Source organism: Chrysemys picta, chromosome 2 (assembly GCF_011386835.1).
Source record: "Chrysemys picta bellii isolate R12L10 chromosome 2, ASM1138683v2, whole genome shotgun sequence".
Taxonomy (NCBI): Eukaryota; Metazoa; Chordata; order Testudines; family Emydidae; genus Chrysemys; species Chrysemys picta.
Window position 1 is genome coordinate 192,108,103 of NC_088792.1, and position 15,301 is coordinate 192,123,403.

At 37.7% G+C, this 15,301-nt stretch overlaps 1 protein-coding gene across 3 annotated transcripts in view; it reads right to left on the bottom strand.

Annotated features, from left to right (window-relative positions):
* The window catches only part of ZNF407 (zinc finger protein 407), a 449,103-nt gene that overhangs the window by 71,435 nt on the left and 362,367 nt on the right, over positions 1-15,301 (bottom strand). The gene's annotated exons all lie outside the window — the stretch shown is intronic.

A 15,301-nucleotide genomic window follows, 5' to 3' on the forward strand; every position in this document is an offset into this window, starting at 1 on the left:
GTAAGCACTTGGGACTGCATTCAAAGGCTTTGCCAACATAAAATAAAATGGAAACATATGTCTGAAAAATTACAGTTGATTATAGCTAGAGTTATGAAAATAATGGAGGAAAAACCTATTTGGCCTTTTCCTAATTTAGAAAATCCTAAAGCTTACCAGCATTCCCTGGGATGATTAAACAAATAATCACTTCTGATGAATATGTCTGCACCCTTATCCCACCTATGAAAAGGGCTCAAACGTCAGCTACTATACAGAGGGCTCAGGGTTTTCTTTTTGTAGGTTAGAATGACCCAGCCTAGTTAATTCTGATACTTTCATCATGGCAATTCACATGGAAGCAATTGCCTATACAAAAGGAAAGCTAAATACAAAGAGTGCTTTTTTATTCCACCCCATATGTTACATCTTTCATTACACTGACTTGCTGCTCTCCAAGAAACAATAGTCTTCCCCGAGAAGAACAGCATATACCCTCTCTGATACTCAGACCATTTAGAGAAGCAGAAAATGGGTAATTCTTCAGCAGTCGAATGGTTAGTGGGGGTCTGAAGTGATATTCTCTAAACAAACTCATCCAAGTTCAGGGCATGCCACCAAAGAAAACCTCATGTTGCACCGATTTGACTTTGCTGTCAAGAAACCTCTGTTATTTGAGTACAAACAACAGATCACAAAGAGCCCACTTCTGGGTTTGACCAAATGCACAGTTCAAAGCCTGTGGCTGGCAGCTCTGCGGTGCATGATTTAAGGGTATACTGAAAGAAGGAGGGTTTATGTGGCTCTAGAAGTTCTTTTCCTTCCTCTCCCAAGAGCAGAGTCACAGTTTTGCCTCAGCCTAACTGCCAAATGTCGCAGTTGGGTGCAGGTAAATGCCATATGGGAAGCATTGGGCCCTGTTTATTTAAGTACAAAGCAGGTTCCTCCTTGGCTGACAGAGTTAGCTAGGGAGAAATTGGGCATTGCGACCTGAAGAGAGTTCCTCAGCTCAGAGATGTCAGCCAGGGAGATGAGAAAGAGAAAGTGGCGCCTAGTTGATTGTTTCCTCCTCAATCACAGGGGAGTAGATGGCCTTAGTGTCCTTTAGCTCCTCCAGAAGGCAGAATTTCTGTTGTTGATACATCACTGCCGCAAACCTAGGTAGAGAAGGTGGTTGGATTATATATAGGGCAGCATGGGGGGTGCATATGGGAAAGAGTTACTTTACACGAGTCCCTAGTGCCTTGAATACCTCCCACACCTACTTATCACCAAACTAGTGCAGGTCCCCTGCTCCCAACTTTAATAACAACCAGTGTATCCTCGGGGTACCTGTGCCTGCTGTTTGGTCAGGTAGTGTGGGGAGCTGCTCAAGGCACCGGGAACACATGTAAAGTAATGCCTCCAAGCCCCCTCACACCTTCAAGCCATTCTACACATATGCCTTCTTTCTCTTGCTAGAGTTGCAGGAACCCTTACAGTTATTACAGAGAAAGGTCCACAAGTAGGTTCCATAACTGTTCCACTGGGCTAACAACCTCCGCAATTGGCAATTTATACATCCTGCAGGGCTTACATTCTTCATAATGTTGTACAAAATGGTATCTGGATTTGACCTTCAGAGAGCTACACATGGAGATCCAAAAGGAATATGTGTGAATTGTGAGGACTTTGGAGCAGGCATCCTCTTTATATTGTACATTTATACAGGGCCTAGAAGAGGGGTTCTCAGGGGTTGTGAGGTTATTACATGGGGGGTCGTGAGCTGTCAACCTCCACCCTAAACCCCATTTTGCCTCCAACATTTATAATGGTGTTAAATATATAAAAAAGTGTTTTTAATTTATAAGGGCAGTCACACTCAGAGGCTTGCTATGTGAAAGGAGTCACCAGTACAAAAGTTTGAGAAACACTGGCCTAGAATAATAGGGCTGAGGCTTCTAGACACTACCACTATACTACTAAGAATAATAGGTAACACACACACACACACACACACACACAAACAAATGATGAAATGCATAGCAACAATCTTGCTTTCAAATTACAGCTAACTTCTTAGATAAGATTAGAAAAAATATGGTTACACTTTTGGTTAACGTAGATATTACTTTAAATACTGCATGCTACAATACACAATGTACACCTCTAATTAAAACAGATTTGCATTGCCAGCTTCAGCTGCGATCTGCCCAAAAAGAATGTAAAGAAGGCAATTGTTTGGTGTGTTTTTTTCAGTGTGCCCTGAAGCCAAGCAGGAAATAGCAGCACTGGTAACCAGTTTCAGCACTATATCTAAGTTTGTTCAAAGGATACAAAATAAACCCATCCATTTTCAATAATTTTAAAATATACTGTCTCAAGGTAAGAGGGCAACAGAGCTATTTAACCATTTCTGTTAGCAGTTCAAACCTGTCAAAAATCCAAAGTCTTGTTATTGATATATTTTCAGAATGATGTAGGCAAAACTTCAGTAACAGGCACCATTGTGCCCATTACTCCTTGAACACTGCACTGAAAATATACACTTTAGAAAGAGAAAATATAATCTTATTGATTTCTCTGGGCTTTAAAATGCAGTCATTTGAGATTATTTTGGGACAACAGTAAGATTCCATGACCAGACAGCTGATCATTCTCTTCCTACACTTCACTATTGATGCTGATTACAGAAACAAATTTTACCTTCTGTTAAAAAGATATTTATAAACAGAATTAGCCTTTTGAGATAAATTTTCCTATGGGAAATCATATGCTGTTATTAAAGCACTGTGCTAATTGTATCACTCTTGACTACTGTGAGGAGTGTGCCAAAAAGTGGCTGAAAAAGGCAAGGGAGACTAACCACTATATTTTAGAGTTAGGGAGACAGAAGTTATTGATGCAAAGCAAATGTCCTTTTACTCATAGAACATAAGAACGGCCATACTGGGTCAGACCAAAGGTCTATCTAGCCCAGTATCCTGTCTTCTGACAGTGGCTAATGCCAGATGCTTCAGAGGGAATGAACAGAACAGGCAATGATCAAGTGATCCATTCCCTGTCGCTCATTCCCAGTTTCTGGCAAACAGAAGCTAGGGACACCATCCCTGCCCATCCTGGCTAATAGCCATTGATGGACCTATCCTCCATGGATTTATCTAGTTCTTTTTTGAACCCAGTTATAATATTGGCCTTCACAACATCCTCTAGAAAAGAGTTCCACAGGTTGACCTTGTGTTGTGTGAAGAACTACTTCATTTTGTTTGTTTTAAATCTCCTGCCTATTCATTTCATTGGGTGACCCCTAGTTCTTGTGTTATAACCATTCTGTAATATTAAAAGAAGGAGACAAGTCAAAGATTAAAACACGTAGGGTCTGATCCTCTGCTGACTTGCATCTTGTGTAGTCATTTAACACCTTGGCAAAGTGAATGTAAAACATTAATATCTCATTTGGTAGCCTTTTACATTCTCTTTCTCTAGGTGACAATGATGATTCAAGGTGTAAGGTGGTGGAGAATCACCATGTTTGCTTCAACATAAAGTAAAGAAATTTTTAAATGTATATTTTTTTTAGAGTAAGCAACATTAAAAAGTTCCTTCTTAACACATAAATATATAATTATTTATTTAAGAAAAATTAAATTGAAGTAGTGTGATCTTATTTATTGATTTAAGATGCCTTATCCTTGTACTTATAAAAGAGAATGACCGTGCATTAAAGTTACCCTTTGGCAGGAGTATCAGAAATTAAACCCCAGAAACTTGTAACTTGGTTACTTGAATTTTAGATGTTTCCCTCCCCCCACCCCCCGCCCATGGTAAAAGTCTTTAAGCAAACATTTCCCTTTTCCTCCTGTCAAGCCAACTAGTAACTTTGTTAGCTACCCTGCAGGACAGGAGATAACTATAGAGCTCTCTAATTGTTACGCTCTTGCAAGGACTGAGCCTGATCATTCACTGAATTGTTGAGTTGATGGGATTCGTGTAGCTGGTTATAAATTGATAATCTAAATTAATTCATTCAAGCAGAAATCGATTTTGTAACTCCTTGAGAGCTTGTAATAATGCTTACCTCCTACCGCTAGCTGCATTCTCCGTTTCATAAAGCTGGTCGGAAACAGCTGGATTCAGGTGACCTGCTAGCTCATTAAATCTGTTACATGTTCCTTCTGGTAAATGATATTAAGCTGAAATGTCCTTGCGTTGATTTTTTTCCCTTTAATTTTATGACAGAAATAACCTAATTTGTAACACAAAATAACAATCTCCTTGGATTACTTTGCCTTGTTAAAATATTTTATGCATTTTTCATTTACACGAAGGTAATGGAAAAACACTTAAACTATCTGTTATTTAAACCACAAGAGATATGTTACTGAAAGTCTGATAGCTGCAAAAATGATTGCCTCTTCATAGTCTTTGCTTTATATCTGTAATAAAAGGCGGACAATTCAATTCATCGGTTAGTAAATAAAGTGCGATAGTTTTTATTTTATTTGCTCTGCATTGCTAGAACTAAAATCAGATTGCTTTTCGAATTCATTTAGAAATGGGACTCATTATTCTCCTTTTCTACTTCTAATGCAAAATGTCTAATGTCCATTTTGACTCTTACATTTTCTTCATCTAAAACAGATATAACCTAATTCTAAATCTCAGATTAAAAGAATATATTTCCTTCTCTGTTCTTCCTATAAGTATTGAAAAAGTGGGGGATGGAGATGCAGGTGTGAAATGTTGCATAACTGAGTCAGAGCATTTGCTTCTGGATCTGAGACAATTATAAACACTTGTTTCTCAAAACTCTGTGACTTCATCTTCCCCTGCCTAAATACATTTTAAGATAAACGCAACTCAAATGCCATAATAACGTAGCTGGGATATGTATCACACGGCAACAAGTGCTCATTCAGCATGTCTGTTGCTACGGCAAGAGCCAAAGTTCTACCAAATCCGGTGCAGTTGAGGACACACAGCTAACGCAAGTCACTTTTTTCACTCAAAACATATATAATTTAAGGGAGAGAAAAACACAATATTGCCTTTTTATACAGTCTATACACCACTACGCTACAACCAGTAAGCAGTCTTAAACTCAAATGCTTAAAAATGCCCTTGACAGTTCCAGCCCCCCTTACCCAGTGGCATCACTATAGAGCAAAAATTCCCTCAGGCTGATAACATGGCAACGTTAGCCAAAGAAATTATGATAAAAAATGTTGGTAACAAGACCTAGCTATTAAGATATTAGTAGCTAAAATCAGAATTATTAGCTTATTAAAAGTAAAGATCCCTATAAAGATAAACCATCCTTTTAATTATCAAAAAGAAAAAAACTATTGATTTTCAAGCTTCTGGCAATAACAAAGCACAGAAAAGCATAATACATACTAAATAGGACTTTCCTCTGAGATATATGCGTGTCACAAATAAACCAATATATAACCCATATGTACAGGAACTTCACGAGAAGGTTTTTCAATATAACAATTTATAAAATAAAGATACTAAAATTATAACTATATGCATGTGTATGTATAGAAAAATACACACACAAAAGCAGGTATCACTATCTTATTTTACAAGCCTTACTTACACTGAGTAGCGTTTATTGACATGAGCTGTGCTAACATCTCATAGTGTTTATAGGGCAGATAAGTAAAAGATGCAGAATCAGGGCCTCAGACAATAAAATTAGTATAACAACATAAAAACAACATATAATAAGATAGATACTGATGTGAGCCTCGCGGACCATGTCAAAATGAATGTATTACGGTTAACAGGGTGATGAAAGATCCAGTCATTTTTTCTACTCACCGAATACAGAGAAAATAATCCTTCTGTGCTGTTTTGCTCTAAAAATTAAAATTTAAAATTACAGCACAAGTGTCACCTCACAGCCTATGATGTCGCTATCAATCCAGACTCACTGGATGATTTGTCTGATAAACACTGCTCTATGTTGGGGGTGGTGCAAAGTCACACTATCCCACAAGGGATGGTGCCCATAGTAGGCACAAATTCACAGGAGCACTGGGAGAATGTGCCTGCTGCGCCATCTTTGAGAACGGTGCAGAATGCCGTTCTCTCCAGGTCTAGACAACTCTGCTGACCAGTGACTCTGCTGACCAATGCAGAGGAGGGCAGGGCCAAGGCTCTGCCTATTCTGCTGCCCTCTTTGGAGTGGCTTTGGCTTCAGCCTGGGCTAGGAGGGAGCAGTCCATGTGCTCTGGACAGCATAGGGATTACAACTGTTTGACTCCTGCCCAGGGCGAACAAAGAGAGAACGCTCCTTGCACTTTCCCACCTTGTTCACCCCCTCAGGGGCCACTAATAATTTGGCCCTTGTTGTTTTGCGAAAGATGTTGCCATATAAGTGTTATCTATTCAGTAGCAGCTTTGAGATTCTTCCTCCTGATGCTGTTGGCACCTACCATAGAAGAAATGCATAAAATCCAAGAAAAAAAGGGGCCAGACGCAATGTTTTCATTGAGATTTCTACTGGCTAACTCAGGAATTGTAACTAAGGATTCCTTGAGCAGGCCAATGGTACCTTAAAGTTCCTATGTGAATGACAAAGCTAGTTCAAGACACCTTGTGTGCTGATAGTTGATCCCAAATTTGAGAGGACTTAGTGATGGTGACATCTTGATCTCAGTCTTTTTTTAGTGAATTTTTGCTGGGACTCTTTTTTAAGAATGGGTTTGCACATGAAATTTCTTTAAAATTAGTGATTGCAAGCTATATACTGCCATTATAGAGATCTGGATTAGTTCCTTTAGATTATCTCAAAATAATGACATCTAACAGTTATGGTGGAGTTGGCTGAAGCTTAGTGGAAAGAAAAAAACAAATGGCTGTTCTGAAAAGAAGAAAAAACTCCACTAAACTCTGGTTGGCCATTAGGTAATAGTATTAGGGCAGACTGCTTGCATCTGGGTTTATCTACCATATCTTAGGGAAGTGAGGTATGAAACACTATTAATTTGGGGCACGAATGACTATAGGACTAAGAAAAACAAACCAAAACCTACCCCCCTTATTTTGGGCATGCTCCACAGCCCATTGAAGTCAATGGAAAGACTCCAGTTGATTTCAATGGGCCCTGGATCAGACACTTTAACAGGAAGAGAAGAGTGCCTTGAATACTTTATCACTCTCACCACTGGCACAGTTCCACTGGTGGCAGCAATATTACCAACCGTGGGATTTTTTTGGGGGAAAATACTAGTACAAACACAACCTATGTGAAAGGATGGCAATGCTGAGCCCCAGATTTTACCACAAAGAAAATATTCTTGGCAATTTTTCAAGCCCTCAAAATTGGTCAAAAGACCAGTGAATATTATCATTTCTCAGCAGTTTTCCAGTATCACTGATCTGCGTTGTATCGAAGCAAAACTACCAGGTATCATCCAGCTAAAATAAATTTGTAATAACAGATGAGCTCTAGTGTCCACAAAGAAAGGAATTTTGAGTCCTTTCTACTTCCACTAGCCTTTTTTGGCAGCATTCAAATACTCAACAGAGAAACTGACCATGAATTTTTAAATACAATTTCCCCTGTAAACATCCAGCAAATTTTAAGAAAAATTATAAGGACCCCCTGATTATATTTTTATTTAAAAAATAAGCCCATGCATGTAGGGACATCCTTACAATTGAGATTATAAATTATTTAATTAATCACTTTCTATTACTGGAAATATTTACGAGCAGAATAGCACATTCTGAGATGTTTATCTGTTTTAGGCTGTAATAGGGTAGGCAGATTGCAAAGGGGAGAGACTAGATAAGAGACTAGTATGCTACAATTGCTCTAAGAGCCTTTTTTTTTTTTTTTTTAAAGAGCAAGAATAGGCATCTCCGCAGGTCCAATGCTCTCCCCCCTTTAACACTAACACTACCTTTATGTTACTTGAAAATGAAATACCACATATATACTGGCTGTTGCCAAACCCTTGCTGTTGCTAATCTGACTTCTTAAATTTAAAATTTAATTTCTTTTATGATGTCTTTTCCATAGTTTAATTAGGCCACAGGGAGTCAAAGAGAGGTAGTCTCACTGTCCCTTCAGAGTTTATTTCACAGACTGTCCCCTTCAAGGATTTTATTTCTGTCATGGAAAGCAGACATTCTCATATTGCTTAAACAGAGAAAATGATTAATACAATGAGATTGCTATGCTTCTAGCTAAAATGGCTCTCTTTTCAATGTAAACTACAACAGCTTAAGAAGATGGGCACTGACACTGCACTACAGCTGACAGTTTTTTAAGGTGTTCCACTACTGAGTTCTGTAATACAGTGTGACCCATAATAATAATAATAGTAGCAGCACTCTCTTCATATTAATATCATAAATTCTTTAGACATAGATGATACTATCATATATCAAATATGACCACAAAAATAGTATGATTTTAACACCTTTGGATTTATCTGGAAAAGAAAAATACTGTCTAAATCACTTATGCTGATATCACAAAGTCTTTACTGAACTGCATTAACGTACGAAGATTACAATATATTTTAAAACAATAGGTATTTTTGACAGATTTATTAGTCTCTCCCTTGTGTTTAACTTGTGGTTAGTAAAGCTGTATTTTCTTTAACAATAAATGCTCTGTGTTCTGGTTCCCTAGCCCACAGAGCCTGGAATTCCCGAAATGTAGAATATACTCTAATACTATGTGTATATGTTTAATACACTAGTTTAAAACAAAAGCAGTAAGAGCATAATATTTTATAATGTTAAAGTGTCACCTGCTAGTGTTACAATAGTTAAAGATCTACCAGCCATACAAAAGTGTTGTGGGTTAGAATGGTATACTCAGCTCTGCAGCAATTTAAAATAAAATATACTGTACACAAATACAAAATTGGGTTTGTGCTGGTTTGACATTATATAAGACCACCTATATTTTCCAGTAATGTGATCAGAGTGGAGGACTTTGGCATATTTAGAAGACTGAAGCAAAGCTGAGTTTAAAATATTGAAACCCCTAATTTGCCTCCTCCTCCTTCCCACATCCACTCTCTTCAAAATTAGAATTTCCAGACAGATCATGCAATCTGATTGTATGTTTGGACAATTAAATTAAAAAAAAAAGCATAAAATGGCTGAGATGCCTAGGTTGCCAAAGCAACTACTTTGCATGTAAACGTGACTATTCTTTCTTCATATAATCATTTTGGATAAAATTCATTCAAGTGCAAAGGGCTTACAAAAGGCCCTATGCAGGGGTAGTCAATAGGCAAACCGCAGGCCAAATCCAGAGACTTCTGAACAGACTCTGAAATTTTTTTATTTACCTATAGTTATCATTATTGTTATTTTTTATTATTATTTTCTCTGGAGAGTGGACCTTGACCAAGAAATTTGGACCTTGGGAAAAAATAATTGACTACTCTTATGCCCTTAGGGACTCCATCTCAGCAGAGAGAATCCTGACAGCAGAACTAATGTGGTTCTACTAGTGGGGATGGGGCCAGTATTTGGGAGAATTTTTCATGAGATGTGTAGAACCTGTGTGGTCTAAATCCCCTCTTGGAAGGGCACTTCACACAGCACCATATAGGCAGATAACAGAGACTGGACAGAGGGAGTGACAGGAGCAGGGACAGAGAATGCAGACAATGAGCTGATGTAGTCTCTGTGGAAAAGCTCTACGGCTGTTCCGTGACCTCTGGGAGGGATGATTCCTTCCCATTTATCCTCAGTGCATCTGTCCAGCCATTTGTACTGGGTGCCACTGGCATGAGGATTTGGCCTTTAAAGTGTCGGTTCTCTCCATAGGGATAAATTTCATCTTTTTAGAATATGCTTACCTACCATGCAAGTGCAGAAGACAATGTAAATTATATATCTTAATATCTTCTAATAGCCAGATTATACCCCCATATTCTTACGTGGCTACATAGAGAGGTTGAAAGAGTAAACAGCCTTTGTAAGAGATGGTCAGAACTGGAGCCAAGTTGTTCCCACTCTGGATCACATTACTTACTCCACACCACTTTCCGCCCTTTTTTTGGCAAAGCCAGACTCTATCCTGCACAGCCACATGTGGGGACTGTTCCTGAAATGGTGTTGAGGATTACAGTGTTGCCAACTCACATGAATTTATTATGAGTTTCACAATATTTGATGTTTTTCTTAACACCTCAGCTCCTCTAATGAAGTGACTGAACAAGAATTTCAGCTCTTTTTTTAAAGTAAGTTTTTTGCTCTAAAAATTGCAGAGAAAATCTTGAAAGCCTGACCTGAATGCAGGCTAAAGGGCTCAGAAACTAGAATACAAAGAAAAAACCCCACATGTTAAAAAAATCTTATGATGTTTTGAGACCTGACTCATGATTTTTGAACTCTTGGAATTTACAATGCTGAGACTGTGCTCTCTCCATTACAAACAGTGGGTTTTGGGAGACATTCCTCCAGAGTCAGAACACCTCCCTATGCAACCACTGAGCCCAGGTGGCTCCGCCCCTCCCAAACCCATAGCTGTGGCCAAATGCCACGATCTACTCCCACATACACAAACTCTCTTTGACACAGATGACTTTAATAGCTTCTTTGTAGCATTGTAGTGTATTGTATAATTAATTCAGGAATAAAGGCTGCCTAAGTGCAATCAGACACAACTGAGTACTCTTTTTGATGCTGTTGCAGTCCATTCTGTCAATAACCCTTGGCTCAAAGGTTGCTATTGCTACACATTAATACAAGAGACACAAATGGTTGCTTTGGATGTACATGGCATCTGTACTGTCAATAAACCCATATTTTTAAGAGCCTTTCAGAAACTGAAATCTTATTTTGTCTTCTCTTTTAAAGGTGACCCACAAAGCATTAAAAAAAAAAATTGAATGTGATCTTTTTGTTTCTTCAGTCTGTATAAAGAAGGCCTGAATGGTTCCCCCCCCACCCAAGAAAAAAAGGTGCTGCTTTTTAGTTGGCTTGACCCCTATTTGTTTTCTACCTTGAAAATATCCCATATTTAAGTCTGGTCTTCACTGGCTCTGCTGGAACACCTATTTGAACATAGAACATATTTCCTTGTGAGCATTCACACCTTAATCAAAAAAGTGAAGATGCCAAATCTTTAACAAAAACATTAATTATCCAAAATGTTAATAAGTAAATTCAGTTAAATATGTATTAACAAAAACCAGAGTTTCAAAAAAGACTAGAAATCCCTCCCCTAAGTTGCCAAACTTTCATGACCTTTTCCCTGTGATGTCAGTGTTCTCCAGTCATCATGTAATCATTTTAGGTTAGACAAAATCTGATTTTTCTTACATAAAAAAAATTAACAGAAAAGAAAAAAAAGCAACCATCCATCTTAGTGTCCTTCTTAACAGATCATAAAAAAGCATAAAAAGTCACCAATGGCCCAATGTTTTTTCCTCTACAGGACACCTTTAAACTACTATTTAAAAAACAGAATGAAACTACAGAAATAAACACTTTGAAAATACATATGTTAGGTCTGTTTTCTACTTATAAAAGATGAGGAAATTCAGAGTTAAGGCCATTTCTGGAAACAATACGCCTGGCAATTTATACCTGGGAATTTTTGGGGGTGTGATTATATAAACTAGATGCTTATCTTCAGAGCCGGCTCTAGCATTTTTGCCGCCCCAAGCAGAACAAAAAAAGAGGTGCGATCGCGGCGGCAGCTCTACCGCTGCTTCATTCTACGGAGGCAATTCGGCGGCAGGTCCTTTGCTCCCAAAGGGAGTGACGGCCCCACCGCCGAATTGCCGCCGAAAGGGCCGGACGTGCCTCCCCCCTCTTCATTGGCCGCCCCAGGGACCTGCTTGCTAGGCTGGTGCCTGGAGCCGGCCCTGCTTATCTTATTTGAGTTGATACATTCATAATTCTCTCCCCTTGTATAGTAGTTTTACAAAACTGTAGCATGCATATATTTGGTACACAGATACATTTGTAATATTCCCTCTTATCTACATTTTGTTTTTTTCAAGCCAAAATCTATAACCCGCATTTGAGAGAATATGTTTTTAACAATAGGAACAAAATATGGAAAGTAGAGGAGCAAAAATACAAAATCTTTGAAATGAATATGATGTGACAGGAAGGATATGTAATCAAAGAAAATAACTGATTTTTTTAAATCACTAAAAACAGATTACACAGTCTACTGAAAAAATTCTCTTACTGAATGTTAGGGATATGGCTCTGACCTATTTTGATCTCTAATAATATAATATTTTTAAAAAACAGGCCAGGGTCCTAGGCAGCAGAATGACATAGACTGATTGGATCAGGAGGATCATAGGTTTTACTCAGAAGTGGTTCATGATGCCAGCCATGCTGATGACATATAGCACCCCTCTCTGATCCATGAATCATCAATATTCTTGTCTCCAAAATCATCATCATTTATTAAGCACCCTTAGTATGCTCAATGCTAAACAAAACAGAGGAAGACATGGTCTCTATCCATTCAGAATCTCTGATCCTGCAGTTGGAACTGTGCAGGTGCACCTTCATTTTTGCACAGAGCACCACTGAAATCAATGGGGTGGTACATGCACAGAAAGACATGTCCAGAATCGGGTTCTAAATTAGACAGACCATAAATTTCAGACTCACACAGTAATGTACTAGACGATTAGATGTTAATAATATGGTACAGATATTTTTGTTTGTTTGCTTTGGGGATCTTCTGTGCTTTTTAATATACATCTCTTTCATTTGTTTGGTGTACAAAGATGAAAGGAGAGAATTCCAATTGTATGGAAAGAACCAAAGTTGGGAATCTTCATGAGAAAGATTTAAAAAATGGGCATTTGAGAGAAGGCGTAGATGGGAGGAGAAAAGGCTGCAGAGGCAGTGTAGACTGCAGAGGTAATGCAGATTCTGGAAGTGAGAGCAGAGATGAAGTTGGCACAGTATTAAGCAGCGTCTTAAAGAGGAGGATAATAAATCTGTAGTTGATGCAGAAAACGAGGAATATGGACTGAGTAGTGGTTGAGTAACATGATTTTAGTGGCAGCATTGACTGGAGGCCACATTACCTGCCCACAGCACTCGATCCTACAAGGTGCTCAGCATCAACTCTTGTTAATTTCAGAGGCCCTTGAGAGCCCAGTGTATGTCACCTTGCAGGATCAGGCCTCTAGATCAGATGTCACAAATACAGCTATTAACAGAAAACATAAAGAGCAGATATTTGGTTATGGAGGGAAAAAATCTTTTAAACAACAATGATGAACATAGCTATTGGCATTCTTAAAAATCTAGTTTTAATTCACCATATTTTAAAGAATGCATCTGAATTGTCCTGACAAACAGATCATTGGCTAGATTTTTTTTTTAATTTTGTATCATTTGGAATGACCAAAGATTGATTTGACTTGCCATTTTAGACAAAAAAAAAAAATCACAATGTATATTTGTTAGATACTATAATATTTTTGTCTATCTACCTGCTGTGTGATAAAGAGAGGAAATAAAGGTGGCGCTCATAAAGACAATGATAAAATTTCCTTCATTTAATAGGCAACACACTGATTACTGGCCACTGGAGTATTAGGCTGAATTGCACTACTGATGAATAGCCAAGGGACTCAGTTAACAAAATCAGTGCTTTTAAAGTCTTTAATGATCGGAGCAAAATGAATGAAAGCGTTTGTCAAGATTAGGATTGTCATTAGCAAATGCTAATTACATATTAGTTTAATAATTACCACATGATCATTTAAAAAAATATTAAATTTTGTTACTTACTTTGAAGAATTGTCTTTTCTTTTGAACAAACGGTTAGAATTCACAATAGTACTTTTCAAAAGCAAATTTCTAAAGCTTCTACTTTTTCCTGCACTGTAGTTCTTTAATAACAGAAAGCTTCTAAGGTTAGGCTGCTATTGTCAGATAGCTTTGTTGAGAATTTGTGGAAAATACATCTCATTTCACTCTTTTAAAGATATACTCTACACTATCCTTTAAAGAAAAAGTCACTACCGAGTAAAACCCACAAATAGCAGATTTTAATGAAAATTTCTCTACAAAAATGGCTATGTAATAAAAAGTAGACTTCCTACAAAGATATACTTGCTGATTATTAACATATATTTACGGTGATGATACTATATCCTTTTCAAATTTGTGGCCCCAAAACAGGCCTAAATGGAATTGCTCGTTTTAGACATGTATCAAATATGTCTAACAGCTCTGCCATTTGTGGAGCACAGGAGTATATCAAAGCTTAACTGATAGACTGCTTAATGATGATAACAAAAACACATTTGTATTTTTTCTACAGTTCAGTTTGATGCCACATATACTACTCAGTTTGTATCAGAAATCACTAGCTTAAAAAATGCATAAGGCGCTTGAGTCACTTCAAATGGAAATTTTCTTAGCCAGAATGAAATTTACCATTCCAACCAAAGCTATGACTAATACAGTATTTGGCTTCTTTAATCAGCTTGCAGGCACAAAGTCCAAAAACTGCATGGATTTGCACTGTTCTACTTTTAAAGGTTTACATTTAAGCAACTGGAAGAAACTCTAATATCATTCTTCTTTTTTATACCGGAGAGTACGGAGATGCACTTTTGAAACATGCCCAGTAGAGTGGCTTACTAAATAAATAAATAAATAACAAATTATGATTATATAACATATTTCATTCTGAAGGCTCTCAGTATGCTCTCTCATCTAGGGTCCAAAATCTGACTTGAAACAGACCCATGAATACAGAAAATGTAGTGTAGTAGCAAACAAGCACCTCTGTGGGTGGTTGCCCTTAAAAACGTGTAATTGTCTGTGGCAACTAAATAATGCTACACGCTAGAGTTGCCAACCCTCCAGGATTGTCCTGGAGTCTCCAGGAATTAAAGATTAATCTTTATTTAAAGATTATGTCATGTGATGAAACCTCCAGGAATACAGCCAACTAAAATTGGCACCTGTAGTTTTACATCAATATTTAGTGTATTCTACTATTTCTTACTAAATACAGATAACTTGAGAAACCTTATCTAAGTTTTGCAAAGGCAAAGAAAATTTTTTAAGAGTAACCTCTGTAAATGTGCTCTAATTCCCAAGCAGAAAATCAAGCACATGTGTACATCTGCATAATTTCCACAATGGGTATGGCACAAAGACAAGGCGTACTCCAAGAGAAAATGGGTTTGCCATTGCCAAAGCAAAGCTCTGTGCATCCAGACCAATAAAATCAGTTCAAAGGTTTTGCAAGTGCAGGAGTAACTTATTTCAGATCAGAACTCAGAGCTGCAATAAGGTTGACTGGTCCCACAGAAAGCATGAGGGATTCATTCTAGATGCAGAGGAAGCAGTTTATATA